The following is a 15054-nucleotide window of genomic DNA, read 5'->3' as shown; positions in this document are numbered from 1 at the left end:
TTGCTTCACTAATTTCCGTCTTTGTGAAAATTCTTTTCTGCAAAGCCAAAGGGCCAGGGCCCTTGTCACTGACCACTGGTCTAGGGTCTAGGATCTGGTGCTTTCACTGCTATGACTCAGCTCAGGCTGAGGCCACCCAAGAGCAGGCTCGTTGTAAGCCACTCTGGATCTTTCTTTCAAGAGCTGAGCCAATCTGTTTGGAGACCTCCACCTGGGACTGGGAGTAAAACTTTGGACTATATCTCTTCTGATCTTCTGTCTGTGTGAACATACCTTATTAGTTGTTGGTGTTTTTGTGTGTATTGTATTGGGAAGAGCCACTCTGTCTTGTGCAGGATGGGAAAATTCTACCTGCACCATCTGGGCTTACTTCCCTTTCAGGGACTAAACCATTCAGGACTGATTATGAGACACTCTAGATTCATTCTCTTTCAGGAGCCAGGTCAATCTGGAAGTCTCCATCTGGCACTGGAAGTGGAATTTGGGGGCTACAACTGCTCTCATCTTTTGTTGGTGGAAACATTTGTTTCATTTTTAAGTATGTGTATGTGTATCAGTACTAGGATTGGCTGGTTGAGACATCTACCGCCTTTGAGCCCTGACAAGGGTGTTTTGCTTTATTGCATTGGCTTTGAATATAGTGGAACATTGCTTGGAAACTTCCCTTTTGAGGCCTAAGGAACAGCAACCCTGAAAGACTGTTCTATATTGCACTGGTTTGCTATTTGGCCATGAATAATAAGTGACCAGAGTGTTTTCATCTTAGAGTTCCCGCAGGGTATTTATGCTCCCATGAAAGAAACTAATCCATATTTCTCTTCCTATGCATTTGACACTTAGATGACCTATCTGGTTTTAATCATAGCCTAACTTAAACTTTATTGATCACAGCGGTCAGTGCTGTGGTTTATTAAACATACCTTCTACATCTACTTTCACAACTGATGAGTGTAGTGCATTTAAGAGTCAAAATGGGAGCACCTAGGAATCAGAATACAAAGTAAAAGCAGTCCCTGCGGAGGGGGTTGCAGACACACTCATGGACTGCTGACAGACTGAACTTCGCAAACTGGATCAGATTTGAGAACACCACCAGCAACCTCCTCACCTATCACCAAGTATCCAACGGTCTGAGTCACTATACACACTCTGAAAATCACGATGATTACGGAAGTTGCCACATGCAGCACAATAACTTCAAATTCATTAGGGGAACCATGTAATCAACTGAAGAGTTCAAAAGAAGTCCACAAGCTACTGGAAAACTGTAATCTCTATTCATCTTCTGTCCCTCAGCAGAAACAGGTTTCTAACTGTACCGCTCTCACCACATCAAATATCTGGTCCTCCCTGAGACCCGCTTCACCACTCACCTCAGCATCAACCCTGCCCAAGAACACCACCACCTCAGACTGCACCCTCACCATCTCCCCACTGCCACGGCACATACACCACGATCAACGTCGGTAGCCAACCCGCGCTGCCAACCAAAAAGGCCGCGCCCCTACCCCCGCCACTACGCCCACCGGCACTACCCAACCCCACCTCCTCACCACGGCCCACAGCAGGAGACCCAGCACAAGCCCAGGGGCAGCAGCCGCAGCCCCTCAGGAGGGAGGGAGGGAGGCGGGGGATGGGAGGCCTCAGGCGGGTGGTGGTGGCAGCGGCGCCAGGTCCCCAGCGCGGCCCAAAGGCTTGCCCCGGGGAGCGTCTGTCGCAGCGCGGAGCAAGCCTCGGCTAAAAGGGTGGTAAGGGTCGCCGGCGAGGAGATCGGGAGGTGGCGGGCGGAGAGGAAGAAGAAAGGCTTCCCTGGCCGGGAATCGAACCCGGGCCGCGGCGGTGAGAGCGCCGAATCCTAACCACTAGACCACCAGGGAGCGTCGGGCTGCGGCCCTCGCCTGCTCCTGCTGAACCCGGCGCCTCCATGCCACCCGCCCGCGCCACCTCGCTGCCCACACCCGGCCTCTGCAAGTCCAGACGCCCGCCGGCCCTGTCAGTCCGCCGGCCCCGGCGGGCCGTCTTGCTTTCAGCACCCTCAAAGCGCTGCGCGCCGCCGGCTTCGGGCACACACGCCAAAAGCCGCGGGCCAGCTGGCTGGCTCCCTGCTCCCCGCTCTCTCTCCCCGCCCCGCCAACGAGGCCCCTGCCGGGAGGGCAGTGAAACTCAGCAAAAAGACTGCCCGCTGCGTTGGCCGGGAATCGAACCCGGGTCAACTGCTTGGAAGGCAGCTATGCTCACCACTATACCACCAACGCTGTACAGCCCTGGCCGCTGCCAGACGCCGGCCGCGTGCTCGCCTCCGGACACTCTCGCGGCCACCTCCTCCGCCGCATTCGTGCCCCGACGACCAGTCAGCCGGAGGCTCTGCGCCGCCGCCGGCGCCACCAAGAGCCGCTCGGCGCACCATCGGCGCCAGCGCCACGCAGCTGCCGGGGTCCACCGGCCCGACCGCCCCGGGGCAGCGCTCCCGCGGCCTTGCCACCCTCCGGCCCTGCGCTCCCCGCCGCGGCCCGCGAACGCCTCCGCCCTCAGCCCCGGGGTGCAAGGCGGTGCACGCAGCTTCCAGCACCCCGCTGGCCAGAGCCCTTCTCCACCGGCCGCTGGGCGAGCCCACTTCGCACGACGACGGGAGGGACACGGGACCCACCCGCATGCACGCGTCCCGGCGCTGTGCCGAGCCGCAGGGCGGGGGCGTCGCGAGCCTAGGAGCCCACTGAGGCAGCCTCGGTGGGCGGGCGGGCCGCAAGAGCCGGCTACGGTCGGGCAAGGCCGTGGGGTCGCCAAGGAAGGCCCTCGCTCGGCCGTGGCGACCGAGAGCCCGGGGACGACAAAGGGCTCAGGCTGGAGGGGGTGGACGGCGGGTAGGCCGGGCACCGCCTTTGGCGGCGCTCCGGCGCCACGCGCAAAGGCGGGGGGAGGAGACGCAGGGCCCTCGGGGGCCAGGCGGCACGGCAGAGCGCGCCCGCGGCCACCAAAAAGGGTGTGTTGCCTCCCCGTCGGGGAATCGAACCCCGGTCTCCCGCGTGACAGGCGGGGATACTCACCACTATACTAACGAGGACGGCGGCGACCGTCCTGCCGCCCGGCCGCTCTCGGGCTTTCGGGCTGCCTGCCCACGCCTCCCCCTGCCCACCGCGGGTCCCGACCCGACCGAACGCCAGACCAACCGCCTCGCTCACAGCGGCAGCCCGCGACCCCGACAGGGACCCGAACCCCCGGGGCACTGGACACTCCTGGTGCGCGCCGCCTCTGGCCGCCAAGGCGGGCATGCCGCCGGCAGAAGGGGGCCCCAGAGGGCGAGCGAGGCTGCGAGGACACGCTGGGCGCGCGTCTGGCCAGGAGAGGCGCGGGGGGGGTAGGGGCCGGCCCGCGAGCGGCGGCTCCGTCCACACCCACACCGGACGGCCGCCTGCCTGCCTGGCGCGGCGCACCGCGCGTCCCGCCAAGGGCGCCGCTGCTCGCGCCGCGTCGGGTCCCAGCCAGCCGAACGGCCACGCGCCCGACCAGGCCCGCCGTCAGGATGGCCGAGCGGTCTAAGGCGCTGCGTTCAGGTCGCAGTCTCCCCTGGAGGCGTGGGTTCGAATCCCACTCCTGACAAGCCAGCCTTTTGGCCCTCCGGACAAACGCACCCGTCCTCCGCGCGCCACTGCCTTTCTCCACACACGCTGTCCCCCCGCCACCTGCACCCCACACCAGGAACCTTCCGTCCTTCTCAGCGCATCTTTCCTCCCCAGCTGGCTGCGGCTGCGGCTGCTGGTTTTCCTGCCTCCCCGCCGCCCCCTCGCCCGCGCTCGCCCACCCTCCCACGGCCCTATCCCCGGCCGCGCCGGAAGCGCGCAGCCCCGCGACGGGTGGCAAGGCCTCCCCGCTCCGCCGGCGTTGCGAATTCTGCCAGGGGAACGGCCACCTCGCTCTGGCAGCCTTGCTTCCACGTCCGCCCCCGGCAGCTCTCCCTCCGGCCGGCACCCTGTCCTCCGCGCCCGCCCCGCCGGCCCGCCTGCGCTCCCCAGCCAACACACCGAGGCGGCCGAGCCCCCCGGCCTTGCCCGCCAAGGGGGTGCTGCGTGCCCTCGACGCTTCTCCGCCTTGCGGCCTTGGCCGGGCCACACGTGCCTGCCTCCCAGCCTTCCTGCCGGCCAGCGATCACCGGCCCTCCGTGCACGAGTCCGTCCCGGGAAGGGTGCTCCGCTTAGGAGGGCGCGGAAGCCCCGCGTGCCCGTCCAGACCACCCACAGGCGCCCGGCCCGCGCCCCCGACCTCGGCGCCCCCGCGCCCCTTCGCGGGGGAAGCCGCTGCCCGAGCCGGAGCCAAGCCCGCCCTGGCGTGCTCCCTGCCTCAGCCGGCAGTCCCCGAGCCAGGAGCCGCTCTGCCAAAGGGCCCCCCTCCTCAGCACCACCACCCCGTCAGCGCCGGACCCCTCGGGAGCGCGGGCGGCCAGAGCCCGGGCGCCGGGCTCACACGCCTTGGGGTCCCTGGGCCTGAGCGCCGCTCGGGGGGTGGGGTGGGGGAGCTGCGGCGGAGGCGCTCCGGGCCGACGCGCTGCCCGCACAGCCCGAGCCCGGCGTCCCGGCCCCCGCCCGCTCTCGCACGCCCCACCCCGGCCCGGCCCGAAAGCCAGCCCGCCCGAGGGCCTTCGGGTCGGCGCGCGGCCGCAGCGACCACGCAGCGCTCTGCAGCTGACAGGGATCCCGGCGCCGGGCAGCCGGCGTCGGCTCCCGGCCCCCTCGGGCGACACCGACAGTGTCGCGGCGGCCGTGGTCGGCGCAGAAGGCGCGGGACGGGCCGAATGGGCCCGCGTCCCTCCGCCCAGGGGTCCTGCCCGTGCCCGGATCCTGGCTTTCAGCTGGCCCGCCCGTCGTCCCTGCTCCGATGGAGCAGATAGATAGATGCCCACGGGCGAGCAGTGAGCAGGGACGGGCGGGTGGCGGCCAGCGCCTCTGGGGCAGCGGCGGGCGGCGGCGGCGGGCACCGGGGCATGGGTGGTTCAGTGGTAGAATTCTCGCCTGCCACGCGGGAGGCCCGGGTTCGATTCCCGGCCCATGCAGCCTCAGCGTCCCCTTTTGGCCCCGCAGGGCAGCCCCAGAGCCCAGAGCTAGGTCTGCCCGCTGAAAGGCGCCCAAGGCAGCGCTCCTGCCACCTGCCGCCCGCTGCCTCTCCCACGCAGACGCCCACGACCCCTCCCCAGCCCCCATCCAAGGCCCTGCTGCCAAGCCTCCGTGGCCCCAAACCCTGCCGGCTCAGCTGCCCGTGCGCCCAGGCACCTCCCTTGTGTTTGCTCGCTTCCTCACCCGGACCCAGCCGGGGGCTCCGGGATTGACCTGAAGGAATAGCCCCCCCACTGGCCGCCGCCCGCCCCACCTCTCCACCTTGCACAGCGCGCGTCTCCAAGCTCCCTGGCTCGCTCTCCCCACACTCCGAGCATCAGTCACGCTACGTCTGCACAGCCAGGAGCAGGGAAGTTGCCACATCTGGCCAGCACACCTCCCTTTTCCCTGGAGGGTCCCTGGAGCCTGGTCTTGCGGGAGGAGTTCCAAAGAAGGCCACCAGCTCCCGTCCCTCGTCCCTCGGCAGAAATCGGTTTCCAACAGCAACGGCCTCGCCACCTCAAACAGCACCCCTTCCCCTGAAGCCCTCTTGCCCGCCTCACCTCAGCAGCAGCCCTGCCCCAAGAGCACCACCACCTCAGCCTACACCCTTCACCATCCCCCTACTCCCCCAAACGCACCCATCCCACCCCCACCCCGCGCCCCTTTCCTCCCTGCTGCTGCGTCACTTCAGTCCTGTCCGACTCTGTGCGACCCCATAGACGGAAGCCCACCAGGCTCCCCCGTCCCTGGGATTCTCCAGGCAAGAACACTGGAGTGGGTTGCCATTTCCTTCTCCAATGTGTGAAAGTGGAAAGTGAAAAGTGAAAGCGAAGTCGCTCAGTCGTGTCCGACCCTTAGCGACCCCACCGACTGCAGCCTACCAGGCTCCTCCATCCATGGGATTTTCTAGGCAATAGTACTGGAGTGGCTTGCCATTGCCTTCTCCGCTTTCCTCCCTGAGCCGTTCCAAATCCTCCTCTTGTCAAGGAACCTGCCTTTGCATCTGTCCCCCTGGTCTGCCTCCCCCCACCCCAAGCACGGGCCTGCTCCTTTCTCTGCTTCCCCGAACACGAGTAGACCTGAGGCACATTCCTGGGTTCGTCTCAGGTGCTTGGCCAAGTGATTCAGTCCCCTGTTCTTTTCCAGCGGAAGTTAGGGCGAGATACCAACAGTTCTCCTGCTACAGAGGAAAGCCTTGTTGATCCGACTCCAGCTTCGCCCCTCCCCTGCCTTTCCCCTTGGGTAGCCCTCTGGAAGTCTTGTGTTCCACGCCTCAAAGCCGGTTTCCCCTTTGCACGGACATTCCCGTGGATTCGTTGTCAGAGTCCACAGAGCTTTGTCCCTCTGCACGCGACTCACGTCACTCAGTGGACCCTGCTGTGGGGCCGACTGGCGTTGCGGCCCGTGGCGATGGCTGCGCCATACTCCACGGTACACATATACCTCACCTTCTTGCGCCGGCCACGTGCCGCCGGGCACTCGGGCGTTTCCCACGGCTCGGCTACGGCACGGAGGGCTGCGATGACCCTGGGGGATGCCTGCGTCTCGTCCCATTAGGGGTGTTGTCTTTTCCCGACGGGTACCCGGGATTGGGTTTGCTGGATCATCACCTGAGCTCTTCTTTTTCCTGTTGTTGGACCGATCCTCGACTGACTGACTTCCCCGGAGTAGCAGCCGTTGTTCTGCAAGTGTGGTTGATCTACAGCCTGGTGTCCGTTTCCGCTGTCCAGCGTAGTGATTCAGTCCTGTGTGTGTGGGGTGAGGTTTTCAGATCGCTTTCCATTACCGGTGAGGGCAGGGTATGGGCTCTTATTCCCTGTGGTGTCCCGTGTGTCCCTGGTGCTCCTCTCCTTGCTAGGCAGTGCCGGTCCGGTATATCCGTTGAGCCCAGCTCCTCATTCATCCGTCCGTCCCTGACTTTGCCCTTGGGAAGCCCGAAGCTGCTCTCCTGTGTCTCGGAGTCTGTCGCTGGTTGGCACAGGGTTTAATTTGTACTACACTCGAGAGTCCACCCGTCTGTGACCTTCTCTGCGTGACTCCCCTCACCCAGGGTGACAGTCTGCAGCTCCAGCCGCGGTTGCCGCCAGTGACACTACTTGACTCTTGCGGACGGCTCAGTGACATCCCATGCTCTCCCTTTCTCTGATACTGCCTCGTCGAGGGTGAGCCGTGGGGGATGGGCACGAGGGTTTTCTCCACGTCTCGGCTATGGCACACGGTGCTGCTACGACCGTGGGGTTTGCCTGTGTCTTTCCCAATGAAGAGTTGCGGCTTTCACGGATATGTACCCAGGGCTGCGATTGCGATAGCGCGCCTGTTTCCCACCTACTTCGTTACCTATTGATTTCGTTTTCTCTTTCAAGCGGACTCCAATGTCGTCGTCGCGGTTGTCGTGGAAGTCCAGTGCATTTCCAATGTCGTGCTCGTTTCCGATGGACCGCAAAGTGATTCTGTTTCCCGTGTACGGATTTCAGATCGCCTACATGGTTTCAGATTCTTTTCCACTGGAGCTTACTACAGGGTGCTGTCTCGAATTCCCTGTGTGGAACTGGATAACCTTGGTGCTTCTCCCTTTCTAGACGCTCCTGCGCATCTGTTCGTTGCAGCTCCACAGTCATCCGTCCACCGCTGCCTTTCCGCTCGTGTTACCCTAGTAAGGTGGTTTTCTGCGTGAGTCGGTTTCTCTTCGGCAAGTAGGTTCGTTTTGTATGATTTCACCCGTTCCACATGCCTTTGTCCCACTCGGGTCTGACGTTCTTCACCGAGTGTAAGAGGCTCCAGGTCCATCATTGCTTGTGACAAATGGCAGTACTTGACTTTGTCCTTTATGACTGAGTGATGGTTCCATGCTCCATCTATGCCACATCTTCTTGGGCCCGCCATTTGTGGATGGGCACTGGGGTTTGTTCCGTGTCTTGCCTATGGCAAATAGTGCTGCTGTGTCCATGGCGGCGTACGGACCCTTAGACCCCTCCGAGGTTTGTCCTCTGCGGGCGTGTACCCGGGAGGGGGGTGTGCTGGGTCACATGGGAGCTCTCCTTGGTCCTCATGAAATCTCAGCCACCCCCATCCCACCCTGAGCCCCCCTGCCATGTCACACCCGAGACTGGACATCTGCTCCTGATGAGCAGTGACTTTGGTGTCTGGGTCGGTACGGTGGGCCCAGCCATCATGGACCGGCTCTGGGCCCCATCTGGCACTCCGTTTCTCTCGTTCGCGCGCCTGCGTCCTAGCCACCGCCCAGAGAGAGCCCCAGCCCACCGCTGCGCCTGAGCAGGCTGCGGCGCCGCGCACCAGTGTGGCTCGCCCGCTCACCCGCCTCCCCGTCCAGGTGGAGTCCTCTCCCACCACACCATCTTCCTCACGCCACATCCCCTCACTGTCACAGCCTGCCCTCTGCCATTCCCGCCAGACTGCAGGCTCGGCCCCATCTCCACGCCACCATGCCCCTGGAGCCCCGGGCCATCCCTCACGCGTCCTGCTCTGCCCTGGCGTTCACCAGTGCGGGTCTCCCTCGGGCTCCGCAGACCCACCCTACCCCACCCCCACCCCCACCCACCACAGATCCGGCCCAGCCTCACACGTGTGTCTGGCACGGCGCCGCCCCCGCCCCCATGCTTCTACAGAGGCCCTGCTCGCGTGGCCTTCGGATCTGTCGGTCAGGTCCCCGCGAGCCCCACGCCTCCCCTTCCCTCCGGCCCTCCACGCAGATGCCCCGCCCAAGCACCCCCGGCCCTCCTCCCAGCTCCCGGCTCGCCGCCGCCCCCTCTCCGTACGATCGCTTTGTCCCGTCCCTGATCCCCGGGGGGCGCCCACCAGCCATGGCCCCAAGCACCTTCGTCCCGCACCCTCGCCCATGGACGCCCACGCCCACGGCCCCGGCAGGGGCGGCGAAGAAACCTCGTGCGGCGACGGCGAGCACACGACCGGCACACGTCGTGCCACAGGGGCTCCTTTCCCACAGGGGACTCGGCTTCGTACCATCGTACCCGTGATTGCCGCCCTCGCCGCACGTTCGTGCCCTTCGTCGTTCGTCCCCTTTCCCCCCTAGCCCCGAAGGTCACAGTCCTTGAAGAGACGTGACACCCTCTGGGGACAGACGAGCCCGAGATTGGGCCAAGAGCAGACAGTGGTGGGCCATATCCCTGCGCCTCCGCCGCAACTCCCCCACCCCCACCCCACCCCGGAGCGGCGCTCAGGCCCATGGACCCCAAGGTGTGTGAGCCGGTTGCACGGGCTCTGGCCGCCCGCGCTCCCGAGGGGTCCGGCGCTGACGGGGTGGTGGTGCTGAGGAGGGGGGCCCTTTGGCAGAGCGGCTCCTGGCTCGGGGACTGCCGGCTGAGGCAGGGAGCACGCCATGGCGGGCTTGGCTCCGGCTCGGGCAGCGGCTTCCCCCGCGAAGGGGCGCGGTGGCGCCGAAGTCGGGGGCGCGGGCCGGGCGCCTGTGGGTGGTCTGGACGGGCACGCGGGGCTTCCGCGCCCTCCTAAGCGGAGCACCCTTCCCGGGACGGACTCGTGCACGGAGGGCCGGTGATCGCTGGCCGGCAGGAAGGCTGGGAGGCAGGCACGTGTGGCCCGGCCAAGGCCGCAAGGCGGAGAAGCGTCGAGGGCACGCAGCACCCCCTTGGCGGGCAAGGCCGGGGGGCTCGGCCGCCTCGGTGTGTTGGCTGGGGAGCGCAGGCGGGCCGGCGGGGCGGGCGCGGAGGACAGGGTGCCGGCCGGAGGGAGAGCTGCCGGGGGCGGACGTGGAAGCAAGGCTGCCAGAGCGAGGTGGCCGTTCCCCTGGCAGAATTCGCAACGCCGGCGGAGCGGGGAGGCCTTGCCACCCGTCGCGGGGCTGCGCGCTTCCGGCGCGGCCGGGGATAGGGCCGTGGGAGGGTGGGCGAGCGCGGGCGAGGGGGCGGCGGGGAGGCAGGAAAACCAGCAGCCGCAGCCGCAGCCAGCTGGGGAGGAAAGATGCGCTGAGAAGGACGGAAGGTTCCTGGTGTGGGGTGCAGGTGGCGGGGGGACAGCGTGTGTGGAGAAAGGCAGTGGCGCGCGGAGGACGGGTGCGTTTGTCCGGAGGGCCAAAAGGCTGGCTTGTCAGGAGTGGGATTCGAACCCACGCCTCCAGGGGAGACTGCGACCTGAACGCAGCGCCTTAGACCGCTCGGCCATCCTGACGGCGGGCCTGGTCGGGCGCGTGGCCGTTCGGCTGGCTGGGACCCGACGCGGCGCGAGCAGCGGCGCCCTTGGCGGGACGCGCGGTGCGCCGCGCCAGGCAGGCAGGCAGGCAGGCAGGCGGCCGTCCGGTGTGGGTGTGGACGGAGCCGGCGCGCGGCGGCCGGCCGAGGCGCCAGGCTGCGCCGCCGCTCGCGGGCCGGCCCCTACCCCCCCGCGCCTCTCCTGGCCAGACGCGCGCCCAGCGTGTCCTCGCAGCCTCGCTCGCCCTCTGGGGCCCCCTTCTGCCGGCGGCATGCCCGCCTTGGCGGCCAGAGGCGGCGCGCACCAGGAGTGTCCAGTGCCCCGGGGGTCCGGGTCCCTGTCGGGGTCGCGGGCTGCCGCTGTGAGCGAGGCGGTTGGTCTGGCGTGCGGTCGGGTCGGGACCCGCGGTGGGCAGGGGGAGGCGTGGGCAGGCAGCCCGAGAGCCCGAGAGCGGCCGGGCGGCAGGACGGTCGCCGCCGTCCTCGTTAGTATAGTGGTGAGTATCCCCGCCTGTCACGCGGGAGACCGGGGTTCGATTCCCCGACGGGGAGGCAACACACCCTTTTTGGTGGCCGCGGGCGCGCTCTGCCGTGCCGCCTGGCCCCCGAGGGCCCTGCGTCTCCTCCCCCCGCCTTTGCGCGAGGCGCCGGAGCGCCGCCAAAGGCGGTGCCCGGCCTACCCGCCGTCCACCCCCTCCAGCCTGAGCCCTTTGTCGTCGCCGGGCGCTCGGTCGCCACGGCCGAGCGAGGGCCTTCCTTGGCGACCCCACGGCCTTGCCCGACCGTAGCCGGCTCTTGCGGCCCGCCCGCCCACCGAGGCTGCCTCAGTGGGCTCCTAGGCTCGCGACGCCCCCGCCCTGCGGCTCGGCACAGCGCCGGGACGCGTGCATGCGGGTGGGTCCCGTGTCCCTCCCGTCGTCGTGCGAAGTGGGCTCGCCCAGCGGCCGGTGGAGAAGGGCTCTGGCCAGCGGGGTGCTGGAAGCTGCGTGCACCGCCTTGCACCCCGGGGCTGAGGGCGGAGGCGTTCGCGGGCCGCGGCGGGGAGCGCAGGGCCGGAGGGTGGCAAGGCCGCGGGAGCGCCGCCCCGGGGCGGTCGGGCCGGTGGACCCCGGCAGCTGCGTGGCGCTGGCGCCGATGGTGCGCCGAGCGGCTCCTGGTGGCTCCGGCGGCGGCGGCGGCGCAGAGCCTCCGGCTGACTGGTCGTCGGGGCACGAATGCGGCGGCGGAGGTGGCGGCGAGGGTGTCCAGGGGCGAGCCCGCGGCCGGCGTCTGGCGGCGGCCCGCGCTGTACAGCGTTGGTGGTATAGTGGTGAGCATAGCTGCCTTCCAAGCAGTTGACCCGGGTTCGATTCCCGGCCAACGCAGCGGGCCGACTTTTTGCTGAGCTCCACCGCCCTCCCGGCAGGGGCGTCGGTGGCGGGGCGGGGAGAGAGAGCGGGGAGCAGGGAGCCAGCCAGCTGGCCCGCGGCTTTTGGCGTGTGTGCCCGAAGCCGGCGGCGCGCAGCGCTTTGAGGGTGCTGAAAGCAAGACGGCCCGCCGGGGCCGGCGGACTGACAGGGCCGGCGGGCGTCTGGACTTGCAGAGGCCGGGTGTGGGCAGCGAGGTGGCGCGGGCGGGTGGCATGGAGGCGCCGGGTTCAGCAGGAGCAGGCGAGGGCCGCAGCCCGACGCTCCCTGGTGGTCTAGTGGTTAGGATTCGGCGCTCTCACCGCCGCGGCCCGGGTTCGATTCCCGGCCAGGGAAGCCTTTCTTCTTCCTCTCCGCCCGCCACCTCCCGATCTCCTCGCCGGCGACCCTTACCACCCTTTTAGCCGAGGCTTGCTCCGCGCTGCGACAGACGCCCCCCGGGGCAAGCCTTTGGGCCGCGCTGGGGACCTGGCGCCGCTGCCACCACCACCCGCCTGAGGCCTCCCATCCCCCGCCTCCCTCCCTCCCTCCTGAGGGGCTGCGGCTGCTGCCCCTGGGCTTGTGCTGGGTCTCCTGCTGTGGGCCGTGGTGAGGAGGTGGGGTGGGGTAGTGCCGGTGGGGGTAGTGGCGTGGGCCGTGGTGGTCGCCAGCGCGGGCCGGCAGTGGCGGTGGCCACAGCCGAAGGTGAGCGAGGGGGATCTGCCTCTGGGAGTGGGGCCCGTGGCCACGGACACGCCTCCCCTCCCACGCCCCTCACGCCGGCCACCCCTCTGGGCGGCTCGGCCATTGCGTGCCAGGTCCCGGGCTGGCTGTGACTCCCGGACGCCGCGGGTGGCTCCCAGAGGGTTCTGGTCCTGAGTGCGCTCCGGGAGGCATCAGCATCGGTTCAGTCGCACAATGCGCTGCAGCAGCCCAGGCTTCCCTGTGCATCACCAACTCCCCCAGCTGGCTCATGCTCATGCCCATCCCACCATCGCCGCTTCTGTCGTGTCGTCCCCGTCTCTTCCTGCCTTCCATCAGCGTCTTTTCTAGTGAGTCAGTCCTTCACGTCAGGTGGCCAGAGGATTGGAGTTTCGGCTTCAGCGTCAGTCCTTCCACTGACTTCTCGGGACTGATTTCCTCTAGGATTGACTGGTTGGATCTCCTTGCAGTCCAAGGGGACTCTCGAGAGTCTTCTCCAACACTGCAGGTCAAAAGCATCAGTTCTTTGGCGCTCAGCTTTCCTTGTACTCCAACTCTCACATCTGTGCGTGACTGCTGGAGAAAGCGTAGCTTTCACGAGACGGACCCTCGTCGCAGAGTCATGTCTCTGCTTTTTGACATGCTGTCTACGTTGGTCATAGCTCTTCTCGCAAGGAGCGAACGACTTTTCATTTCATGGGCACGGCCACCGTCTGCAGTGATTTGGGGGGAGCTCCCGCAAAAGGTTGAGTTTTAAGCCAACTTTTTCGCTCTCCTCTTTCATCAAGAGGCTCCTGAGTTCTCCTTCGCTCTCCGCGAGGCAAAGGGGTGAAGAGGAATGTGGACCTGTGCCGCGAGTCACACCACCGTGCAGTGGAAGTGAGAGAGCCCGCAGTTCCTGGCGGGGTGGGGCGGGCCGGCCGGGAAAACCTAGCCACCAGCGGGGAGGCGGCAGATGCGCTGGCTTGAGGCAGCGGTGCCTGCCAGGGTGGACAACCCGACCGACGTGGTGTTTCCCTTGCCTGACCACAGCTCTCAATCCTACCGGACTGAGGCAAGATTCACCCAGATCTCCCTCCCCCACTTGTAACCCTCGGGCGCGCGCGCGCACACACACCCAGAGCGCCCTGTTCCAGGCACCCCTCACCTAGTTACCACATCTCATAGTTTCCCATTCTCCCCAAACTGTCTCTCCGGGATCCAATCCATCCCTCTCGCCAACCTGTCATCGTCTTCCCCTAGGAACTCTCCCCGAGGGATATGGCCCACCACAGTCTCCTCTTGGCCCAATCTCGGGCTCGTCTGTCCCCGAAGGGTTTCACGTCTGTTCAAGGACTGTGTCCTTCGGGGCTGGGGGGGTAAGGGGACGACCGACGAAGGGCACCAACGTGCGGCGAGGGCGGCAATCTCGGGTGCGATGGGACGAAGCCGAGTCCCCTGTGGGAAAGGAGCCCCTGTGGCCCGACGTGTGCTCGGCGTCGCCGCACGAGGTTTCCTCGCCGCCCCTGCCGGGGCCGTGGGCGTGGGCGTCCGTGGGCGAGGGTGCGGGACGAAGGTGCTTGGGGCCATGGCTGGTGGGCGCCCCCCGGGGATCAGGGACGGGGCAGAGCGATCGCAGGGAGAGGGGGCGGCGGCGAGCCGGGAGCTGGGAGGCGGGCCGGGGGTGCTTGGGCGGGGCATCTGCGTGGAGGGCCGGAGGGAAGGGGAGGCGTGGGGCTCGCGGGGACCTGGCCGACAGATCCGAAGGCCATGCGAGCAGGGCCTCTGCAGAAGCATGGGGGCGGGGGCGGGGGCGGGGGCGGCGCCGGGCCAGGCACGCGTGTGAGGCTGGGACGGATCTGTGGTGGGTGGGGGTGGGGGTGGGGTAGGGTGGGTCTGCGGAGCCCGAGGGAGGCCCGCACTGGTGAACGCCAGGGCAGAGCAGGACGCGTGAGGGATGGCCCGGGGCTCCAGGGGCATGGTGGCGGGGAGATGGGGCCGAGCCTGCAGTCTGGCGGGAATGGCAGAGGGCAGGCTGTGACAGTGAGGGGATGTGGCGTGAGGAAGATGGTGTGGTGGGAGAGGACTCCACCTGGACGGGGAGGCGGGTGAGCGGGCGAGCCACACTGGTACGCGGCGCCGCAGCCTGCTCAGGCGCAGCGGTGGGCTGGGGCTCTCTCTGGGCGGTGGCTAGGACGCAGGCGCGCGAACGAGAGAAACGGAGTGCCAGATGGGGCCCAGAGCCGGTCCATGATGGCTGGGCCCACCGTACCGACCCAGACACCAAAGTCACTGCTCATCAGGAGCAGATGTCCAGTCTCGGGTGTGACATGGCAGGGGGGCTCAGGGTGGGATGGGGGTGGCTGAGATTTCATGAGGACCAAGGAGAGCTCCCATGTGACCCAGCACACCCCCCTCCCGGGTACACGCCCGCAGAGGACAAACCTCGGAGGGGTCTAAGGGTCCGTACGCCGCCATGGACACAGCAGCACTATTTGCCATAGGCAAGACACGGAACAAACCCCAGTGCCCATCCACAAATGGCGGGCCCAAGAAGATGTGGCATAGATGGAGCATGGAACCATCACTCAGTCATAAAGGACAAAGTCAAGTACTGCCATTTGTCACAAGCAATGATGGACCTGGAGCCTCTTACACTCGGTGAAGAACGTCAGACCCGAGTGGGACAAAGGCATGTGGAACGGGTGAAATCATACA

At 66.6% G+C, this 15054-nt stretch overlaps 9 non-coding genes across 9 annotated transcripts; 5 read left to right on the top strand and 4 right to left on the bottom strand.

The window, feature by feature from the left end:
* Positions 1-1805: 1805 nt before the first annotated feature.
* TRNAE-CUC (transfer RNA glutamic acid (anticodon CUC)) lies at positions 1806-1877 on the bottom strand. The gene has a single exon. It is a non-coding gene; the product is annotated as a tRNA-Glu (tRNA).
* A 306-nt stretch (positions 1878-2183) lies between these two features.
* Positions 2184-2255, bottom strand: TRNAG-UCC (transfer RNA glycine (anticodon UCC)). Its single transcript has one exon. It is a non-coding gene; the product is annotated as a tRNA-Gly (tRNA).
* A 734-nt stretch (positions 2256-2989) lies between these two features.
* Positions 2990-3061, bottom strand: TRNAD-GUC (transfer RNA aspartic acid (anticodon GUC)). Its single transcript has one exon. It is a non-coding gene; the product is annotated as a tRNA-Asp (tRNA).
* Positions 3062-3514: 453 nt separating this feature from the next.
* On the top strand, positions 3515-3597 carry TRNAL-CAG (transfer RNA leucine (anticodon CAG)). The gene has a single exon. It is a non-coding gene; the product is annotated as a tRNA-Leu (tRNA).
* Positions 3598-4973: 1376 nt separating this feature from the next.
* TRNAG-GCC (transfer RNA glycine (anticodon GCC)) lies at positions 4974-5044 on the top strand. The gene has a single exon. It is a non-coding gene; the product is annotated as a tRNA-Gly (tRNA).
* Positions 5045-10167: 5123 nt separating this feature from the next.
* TRNAL-CAG (transfer RNA leucine (anticodon CAG)) lies at positions 10168-10250 on the bottom strand. The gene has a single exon. It is a non-coding gene; the product is annotated as a tRNA-Leu (tRNA).
* A 500-nt stretch (positions 10251-10750) lies between these two features.
* TRNAD-GUC (transfer RNA aspartic acid (anticodon GUC)) lies at positions 10751-10822 on the top strand. The gene has a single exon. It is a non-coding gene; the product is annotated as a tRNA-Asp (tRNA).
* A 740-nt stretch (positions 10823-11562) lies between these two features.
* On the top strand, positions 11563-11634 carry TRNAG-UCC (transfer RNA glycine (anticodon UCC)). The gene has a single exon. It is a non-coding gene; the product is annotated as a tRNA-Gly (tRNA).
* A 306-nt stretch (positions 11635-11940) lies between these two features.
* On the top strand, positions 11941-12012 carry TRNAE-CUC (transfer RNA glutamic acid (anticodon CUC)). The gene has a single exon. It is a non-coding gene; the product is annotated as a tRNA-Glu (tRNA).
* Positions 12013-15054: the final 3042 nt, after the last annotated feature.

This window comes from Moschus berezovskii, chromosome 4 (assembly GCF_049115385.1).
Source record: "Moschus berezovskii isolate FMDL1 chromosome 4, NW_MosBer_1.0, whole genome shotgun sequence".
Lineage (NCBI taxonomy): Eukaryota > Metazoa > Chordata > Mammalia > Artiodactyla > Moschidae > Moschus > Moschus berezovskii.
This window is presented reverse-complemented; position numbering and strand designations above follow the sequence as displayed.